At 52.8% G+C, this 9,309-nt stretch overlaps 1 non-coding gene across 1 annotated transcript; it reads right to left on the reverse strand.

Moving 5' to 3' along the window:
- Positions 1 to 3,542: 3,542 nt before the first annotated feature.
- On the reverse strand, positions 3,543 to 3,660 carry LOC147913197 (U5 spliceosomal RNA). The gene has a single exon (XR_015549052.1). It is a non-coding gene; the product is annotated as a U5 spliceosomal RNA (small nuclear RNA).
- Positions 3,661 to 9,309: the final 5,649 nt, after the last annotated feature.

A 9,309-nucleotide genomic window follows, 5' to 3' on the forward strand; every position in this document is an offset into this window, starting at 1 on the left:
GTGCGTGTGTGTGTGTGTGTTTAATCCATGAGCGCCCGCTGACCCTCCCTCCCCCGGGCAGGGCGCCCACCCTTGCACACCTGTGCTCCGGGCACAGCCAGCCGGCCGGCATCTGCTCTCCGAGGAGGCCGCTGGGTCCCCAAGCAGCCCCTTCCCCACAGCCGAACAGCTGGCCACCATCTTGGCACACGTTTCCCTGTCACATCTGATTTGCAAAGTCATGTCAGTAACGGACCCACAGGAGCGGCCAGTTGGGGCTTTTTCAGGTCAAGGAGTATCTTCCAGAGAGTCTCCAGTTCTTTAGAGGAGAAGAAGACTGTGAACAGCCCTCCTGCCCCCACTGCCAGGCCGACACTCTCACCGGTGGAATCTTCCTCTGGGCCGCCATGGGCTAAGGCCTCGAGGATCACCCTGAGGTTCTGTCATTATCCCATTTCACAGAAGAGGAAATCGAGGCTCACAGGAGTCAGGTCATTTTCCCAGGGTCACACAGCAACTTAGGGCAGAGCTCGGATTTGAACAAGGCCTCTCTGGCCCCCCCAGCCCTTGCTCGTCCCCATCACATCCACAGCCTCCCTGCGGATGCCTGGGCTGGGCTGTCCCTGCTGGCCTGACTCTGGGACCTCCTCCTCCAGGAAGCCTGCCTTGGCCCCTCTGGCTCTTACACGCTGCTGACTGGATTTTCTGGTTTCCAGAGTATCTGGGGAGGGACCCACCAGAGTGGGGTGGCTTTGACCCCCTGACTTCATCGACTTAGCCAAGGCACCTTGACTGCATGGAGGGGAGGCCCACAACGGCTGCAGGCAAAGGGATTCCCACAGCCCTCGGCACAGCCAGGCACAGCGGGAACCAAGCCGGACCAAGACACTGCCACTCTCTGAGGGCTGGGTCGTCAGTCACCTCTCCTTCTGTCTGTCTCCTTTTGGCCACGCCGGTAATGAGGACGCCCATGACCACCAGACCCAAGACCACCATGCCCCCCAGGTCCACTCCCTCCACCCTGACTGTCCCTGCTCCACCTTTGAGCACTAACTCCCAGAGGGTGGCTGTGGGAGCGCCGGAGAGCTGCTGAGGGACAGCAGTGACAGCACTGACTGGGCCAGGGAGGGGGCTCCGTGCAGGGAGGTGTCCGTCTGTCCACAGGACCCTTCCGTCTCCTCCACCCTCCTCCTGCCCAGACACTCTTTCTTAGGGTGAGGCTCCAGGGGAGTGACCCATGCCCGCTCTCCACTCCCTGCGGCCAGGGACCATACCTGCTCTGCTCCATCAGTGCCTGGGACATAGTCTGAGCTGAACGAATATTTGTAAATGAGCAGAATGAATGTTAGAAGATGTCCTGGTTCCCCCAAAGGGTTCCCTGGACACAGAGGTTTGGGAAACGCTATGTGAACATTGCTATGCAGGTTCCTCTCCTGCAGGACCCCTCACAGCCTTTAATGGGTCACCATGTACTGTGCTCCAGGAAGGACGTGACATATTCGGTGTTTCCCACACACCTTTTTTGCCAAAGCGTGTGTACACATTTCTAGAACTGGGGTAGTTCAGAACTCAGGGTGGCGATGCCGTGTCAGGCTGTCCAAGCGAAGTCGGGTCAGGTACTAGCTGAGAGCATGGTCTCTGGAGTCTGGCAAACCTTCTCTGCCTCCTGTGTCACCTTGGGCAAGTCACTTTACCTCTCTGAGCCTCAGTTACTCCATACACTTCCACGGGGATCATCAGGGCCACTCCATCTTCGTCCAGGCTGCCATTGTCACCCGCCTGGAGCACACAGCAAAGGCCTCCTCCGTGGCCTCTCCAGCTCCCATCTGCCTCCCACCCCTGGATATGAGCTCTGGGCCTGGAGGACTCAAGTCTGTCTTGTTCCCCACTCACTGTATCCCCAGCACCCAGAGCAGGCCTGGCACAAAATAGCATTTGTTGAATGAATGAGTGAATAAATGGGTATTCCTACGTGAACACTGTTTAGTCTGTGGCAGGCATGGCCTGGCCAAGCAGCCCATGGCCATCCTCCTCTGACCCTGAACCGCTCCCTCCCCCTCTCCTACATGGCAGTCTGGCTTAACCTTGGGAAATCCAAGTCCCATGCAGCAAACATTTATTCAACTTGGATAATTATGTCCTGATGGGAGCTGGCAGATGGTGAAAGGTGATTGGGAGAAACCCTCTCTCATATACATGTACATATAAACAGCCTCCACCTCTAGAGGGCGCTAGAGTCTTGGGGCCTGGGCTCAGTGCCCAGGGTACATGAGCTCCCTGACTCCACACCATACTCCTGTGACAAGACTATAGCACTGGGCCCACTGCACAGATGAGGAGAGTGAAGCTCAAAGTACTCAGGGACTCACCCAAGGTCACACAGCTAGGGCAGAAATTCCAATCCAGCTTCCATCTGACTCCAGACCCCACAATCTTAACCCTTCACTGTTCTTGGCAGAGAGGGACACTCTGGGAAGAACACAATTCTGGAGTGTGGGTTGAAATCCCAGTTCTGCCTCATCACCCCCCCCACCCCCCCCACCCCCGCCCTCCTTCCCCGCCATTGTGTGACATCAGGCCAGTCACTTCACCTCTCTGAGCCGTAGGTTCCTCACCTGTTAAATGGGGCTAATAATCCCTCCCCTCCAGGGTCATGAGAATTAAATGAGCTAGTAGACGAGAAAGAAATTTCTGAGGAAGAGCCAATTTTGTGGCTGTGTATGTTCAGAGGGACAGAGAAACCTGGGAAATGGTTGCCTCGGAGATGAAGCCCTGAGCTGAGCCTGAGGCACCAGGGCCCAGCACAGCGGCCAGCATCTAACAGCTGCTCAGTAAGCTTTTGTGGAATGAATGGTCACCTTCTGCGGGTGCTGCCAACCATCCCAGAACACAGAGACACAGAGGCACAGAGCTGCAACCAGAGGCGCCTTGGACAGACAACGGGGAAACAGGGGTGCAATGGAGCAGAGAGCATGAGGCCGGGCACAGCCCAGACCCATTCTCCAGCTTCAGGAGCTCTGTGTGGGCACATGAGCCTTGGCACATGTCTGCCAAGACGACTGCCACGTCAGTCAAGAAGGCTACCTCGGCAGTCAAGAGGGCTGCCACGCCAGACCAGGTGGCCAACTAGACAGTCAAGATGGCCACCACGCCAGACCAGATGGCCAACTAGACAGTCAAGATGGCCGCCACACCAAACAACATGGCCAACTAGACAGTCAAGAGGGCTGCCACGCCAGACCAGATGGCCAACTAGACAGTCAAGATGGCCGCCACACCAGACAACATGGCCAACTAGACAGTCAAGATGGCCGCCACGCCAGACAAGATGGCCGCCACAGAGCTGCCACCTCTGCCCCAAAAAGCAGGGTCCACTGGGTACCAAGAGCCCCACTGTGACTGGATTCAGAACAGAACAAATTAATTGCTAAACTGTGAGCAGACTCCAAATGGAAAAGTCAAAACCCAGGGCAGCCAGAACTCTCCAAGGAATAAGAAATCCGTCAGCCCATCCCTGTGCCCCCGAGAATGCTGGGTAATTACTTTTTTCCCTTTGTCTTTTTGTTTCCTTTTAGCAGAAGCAGCCACAAAAATCAGGTAAAGTTTCCAAAGTGCTTCTTTCCCCAGAAATCTTTTATAAAAGGTGAAAGATTTACAAGACCTGAAGAGCAAACCAAAGCAGGATAATTGTTTTTGGAATGACCCCAATATTTTCACCCCGGCAACCGCGGCTGGGCATCCTGCCCCATATTTATGATTCCTGGTCCTCCGCGAGCCGCCAGGCGACCTTTCTGAGCCCCCTCTGCAAGCTCCCGTCCCTTATCGGGCCTGTAACTCACCCTGACGTTATCTCTCAGGAGGGTTTTATGCACTTTAATTTAACTCCCCTCATCATTATTTCCCGGACTTCAAGGTTTTCTCTCTTGAGCTGCCCTTCCCGGGACAAGCATAATCTGTTTGCCATCAAGCCCAATAAATATGTTTGTGCGTTTGGAGACAGTGGCTCAGGCCTGGGAAGCAGCCTCAGGCTCTCACCCCTTCTGGGCAGCAAGGGCTGCTCTGGGTGTCCTTGAGCTGCTGTCCTGGCGGGAGCCACCACCTTAGTTCTTGGGCTGGTGGCCAGATTCCAAAGATGAAAATACAGGACACCCAGTTAAATCTGAATTTCAGATAAACAATGAATGTTTTTTAGTGTAAGTATGTCCCATTCAATATATGCTAAAAAATTATTCATCGTTTATCTGAAATTCAGATTTAACTGGGAGTCTTGTGTTTTATCTGGTATCAGCTCCTGGGGGCTGTCCCACTCACCCCCGCAAATGCAGGTTAATAGACTGGAGGGTGTATTCATTTAGTAGGGCTGTCATAACAAAGTGCTACGGGCTGGGTGGCTTAAACAAAAGAAATTTATTATCTCACAGTTCTAGAGGCGAGAAGTGCAAGATCAAGGTGTCGGCAGGGTTGGTTTCTTCTGAGGCCTCTCTCCTTGGCTTATAGACGGCCACCTTCTCCCTGTGTCCTCACATGGTTGTTCCTCTGAGCGTGTCCTAATTTCCTCTTCGCATAAGGACACCAGTCATACTGGATCAGGGCCCACCCTAACGACCCCATTTTAACTTAATCACCTCTTTAAAGACCCTGTCTCCAAATACAGTCACATTCTGAGATACGTGGGTTAGGGCTTCAACATATGAATTTGAGGGGGACACATTTGAGCCCATAACAAGGGATTTTTTAACCACCCCCACCAGAAAGTCTCAGAGTCTGGGGTTTACTCGAGGGCAGCCCCATGAAGACAAGAACCTTGTCTGTCTGGCCACCATTGTCCCCAGCACCTGCCCAGTGCCTGGCTCAGAGCAGCCCACAATGAATGCAATCAAGTCAGATGTCACCCACGCTATCTCCTGACCTCACCATAGTGTGTGGCGATGCCGAGGGTCCCCCGACCCTGCAGGGCAGGTACGATTAGTCAGGGAGTGCAGAGCAAGAATGAGGCACAGGAGCAAATAAAGGCTATTTGAAATTATTCAAACTATCCAGTCCTCAGCTTGCACACCCTTGCCTACCCTGCCTTGCCCATTCCTTCCCAAAACAGAGCCCATATTTGTTGAGTGAATGGAATCAACACAGATTCCCTAACCGTGCTCAGTGCCAGCAGTGAAATGACCACATCATACCCCTGACAGAAGGTGTCCATGAGAACCTCCCAGACTTCAGCCTCCAAAAGAAGCCAGGCCCAGGACAGCACAAACTGTTACGTGAAGTTTAAGAACAGGCCAACCACCCCATGCCACCAGACCTCAGAGTGGCTGTGCCATCTGGGGAGTGGTCACACATGTACACTTAAGCCCTTGACCTTACACTATGAAAGTTATACCTCCACTCAAAAGTCAGGGGAAATAAAAATAATTGTGAAATGCGTCTGAGTCACACAAATCTATACATAGAATCTATACAGAGGGTTAAACTGCAGAGAAACACACAGAAATGACAGCGTGTAAGACCTGGTGAAATCTGAGTTGGGCTGTGTTTCCTGAAAAGGATTGTACGAATGTCATTTCCTGGTTTTGATACTGGATCGTAGCTACGCAAGATACTACCTTTGGAAGCCGGGTGAAGGGGACCCTGGACTTTCCCTGCTATTTTTACAACTTCTTGTAAGTCTATAACTAACTTAAAAATAAAACGTTCTTTTTTTTTTTTTTTAAAGATTTTATTTATTTATTTTTCCCCCAAAGCCCCAGTGGATAGTTGTGTGTCGTAGCTGCACATCCTTCTAGTTGCTGTATGTGGGACTCGGCCTCAGGATGAACGGAGAAGTGGTGCCTCGATGCGCACCCGGGATCCGAACCCGGGCCACCAGCATCGCAGCGCGCGCACTTAACCACCAAGCCACAGGGCCGGCCCTAAAACGTTCTTTAGAAAATTTAAAAATGAGAAAAGGGCCGGCCCGGCGGCTTAGCAGTTAAATGCGCGCGCTCCGCTACTGGCGGCCCGGGTTCGGATCCCGGGTGCGCACCAACGCACCGCTTCTCCGGCCATGCTGAGGCCGCGTTCCACATACAGCAACTAGAAGGATGTGCAGCTATGACATACAACTATCTACTGGAGCTTTGGGGGGGAAAAAAAAAAGGAGGAGGATTGGCAATAGATGTTAGCTCAGAGCTGGTCTTCCTCAGCAAAAAAAAAAAGAGGAGGATTAGCATGGATGTTAGCTCAGGGCTGATGTTCCTCACAAACACAAAAAATAATAAGAAAAAATAAAAATGAGAAAAGTGTTAAAGAAATCAGAACCAAATTTTTATTTACACAACATTTATTAAGCCCTAGTGAATACAGAATATTCTAGTGACCCAGGTTGAACTAGGAAAGATATGATTTATAAACTCAAAGAACTTAGTCTGTGTGGAAAAGTAATACATAACAAGTCTAACTGATACTGATAGTGTAGAGGCACCTGAAAAGAATAATTGGAAAAAAATCATAAATATTGGATGACGTAGTAATACCTTAATGCTGTCTGATTTTCTCTCCTGACCCCAAGATTGACGGATTTTCAGTATCGTTATCCAATCCTGTGCCTCTTTGATGTGAAAACTTATTTTTACTTATTTGTAGAATACTCTATCAGCTTCTGTTATTTCTACTTTTATTGTGTGTGTGTGTGAGGAAGATCGGCCCTGAGCTGCCATCTGCCAATCCTCCTCTTTGATGAGGAAGACTGGCCCTGGGCTAACATCTGTGCCCATCTTCCTCCACTTTATATGGGATGCTGCCACAGCATGGCTTGCCAAGCGGTACATCGGTGCGCGCCCGGGATCCGAACCGGCAAACCCCAGGCCGCCGCAGTGGAGCACGTGCACTTAACCGCTTGCGCCACCGGGCCGGCCCCAGCTTCTGTTATTTCTAAATGTTATTAACTAATATCATGGCTTCTGTACTTGATAATCCATATGAAATAAAAACCAAATGAAAAAAAAGAAATTGCCTGAGTCAGAGAAAATGGTTCGAGTAGGAGAGTTTGGTAAGACAAAGGAGGAAAGGCTGGAATTCCAGGAGGGCAGGAAGCTGTCTGTCTGTCTGTCTGTCTTGTCACCCCTTATTCCCAGAGTCTGGCACAGAGAAGGCACACAATATATAATTGTTGAGTGAGGGAATGAATGAATGAATGAATGATGCCTCAATTTGATTTCTGCCCATGGCCTCACTGGCTGATGAGCCTCCCTGGGTAGGGTCCCCAAAGCCTAGCACCCAGAAGGCAAAGTGCCACCATTCCACCCCCAGAGGCCCCTGCCTGTGCAGTGGAGTCGGGGCAGTCACCGCCTGTCCCTCTCCAGTGCCCTGGCACCGAGAAGCCGCCTTTCTGGGTAACTGGCATTGCCACCTGCAGCCAGGGAGGACCCTCGGGAGACGGGGAGAGCCGGTGCTTCTCTCAGGGGGCCTGGCCCAGGGCTTGGGGGCCTCGGGCCTATAAAGACACGGTCGTTCAGTGAGGGTCTCCTGATACAATAAAAGATTATCAGCTAAATAAAACAAGGCGTGACTGGGGCCACAAGGCCCTGTTGGATTGAAATCATGTGAGCAAAGTGTTTCTCTGAAAGATTTATTTCCCGCGCTGGCTCCAGGCAGCCAGCCCAGCCGGAAAGAACAGGGCTGCTCTCCCTCCAATGGGGGGGCGCGGGTTTTTATTTAATCTTCCAATGAGCTGGAACTGTGAAGACGGTGTGAATGGACATTAATTCTGAAAGAAATTATTAAAGCGCGATCTGGGATTCCGGGAAAGCCATCTACCCCCTGCCTGTCTGCCACTTCCCCTCACCGAGGCCATAAAATGGCCCCTCTCCCCTGGAAACCCAGCACCAGGCCAACTGGGTCTCCCATTTGGGCTGAGGAGAAAGTCAACCAAGGCCTGGAATTGACCCGAGCCCAGGGCCAATGGAGCAGCGGGCATGGCTGGACTGCCCATGCCCTCGGGCCTAGGCTGTCTGCCTGCCTGGGCCTTGGCCTCTGGTGGGGACCCCCACATCTCTTGTTCCCTCATTACCTGTATTTGTGCTGAAGGATGCCCCAGGCAAAGATGGCCACCACCTCTCAAAGGGGATCAACCTCCACCGCCCCCACCACAGGTACCTCTGCCCACCTTGGGCCCCCCAGGCCCCCTTCCTCACACCTCGCCCAGCCTAGGCCAGGGCGGATCTGGCTGCCCCCCTAAGCTGTCTGGCACTGAAGGATAAGGAGGAGTACACCACTGGACCAGGACATTCTGAGTGGATTGCAAAGGTCTGAAGGTAGAACATTTACTGGTGCATCCAAGATTTATAATAATAGTTAAAATTTATTAAGCACTTACTGGGTGCTGTGCCCTGCACTTCACACATGTTGTCTAATTTTAATCTTTCCAGCAACCCTATAAGGAGGTAGGGATTTTCATTATTCCCGTTTTTCAGATGAGGAGACTGAGGCTCAGAGAGGCCCAGTTGCCCAACATAGAGCCAGTACATGGGAGAGTCAGAATTTGAACCCAGGCTTCTCTGACTCCAGAGACAGTGCTCTTTGCCCCACCACACTCTGCCTCCCCTGGACCAGATCCAGGCTTTTGGCCCACGCTGTGGAGGACCAGCAGGCTTTGAATCAAGGTCCATTCCCCTGACCAAGACTCCAGGGAGCCTGGGGTCCCTACGCTTAAAACCCTCCCGTGGCTGTTCCCCGAGGCCGAGGACAAAGCCCCAAGTCCTTCCCACGGCCTTGCCTACCTGGTCCCCACCACTCACCCCTCTCAGAGTCCCGGCTCCACGGCTTGCCTTCCTGTCCTCGAAAAATGGCATCCTTCCCGCTTCAGGACCTGCACCCGCCTGGCTGGTCCCTCTGTCTAAACTATCCCTTTGGCCCCTCATCCACTCACCCTTGAGGTCTCAGCTCCTGGCATCTTCTGTGGAGACCAGGCCCTGCTCTGACCTCTTTGTCCTCCTAGAAGTCAAATAGCACATAATTAGTGTCTGGCCCTTGTAGACTTGGGGCTCCATGGAGGCACGGCTCTCCATGCTCAGCGTGGGCCCCAGCAAACAGCAGGTGCTCAATAAATGACTATTGTTGCATAAAGAAAAGTGCTGACCCCAGCGCGTCAGCCTCCCTCAAACCCTCCCCGATGCCCGTCCTCTGTGCCCACCCCCGCTGGGGGGTCAGGGGCCAGGGAAGACCTAGACGGATCTGCCCCCAAGGAGCTCAGATCTGGTGGAGGGTCGGGTGAGGCAGGCTGGAAACAGGGGGAGGCTCAGAGGAAGCGGGCGGGGGCCCGTGCCACCCCCCCCATCCCTCCATAACTTCCCAGAA

The sequence above is a fragment of the Ceratotherium simum genome, chromosome 29 (genome assembly GCF_057802395.1).
Source record: "Ceratotherium simum simum isolate JZ-2026a chromosome 29, ASM5780239v1, whole genome shotgun sequence".
In the NCBI taxonomy this organism is placed as follows: domain Eukaryota; kingdom Metazoa; phylum Chordata; class Mammalia; order Perissodactyla; family Rhinocerotidae; genus Ceratotherium; species Ceratotherium simum.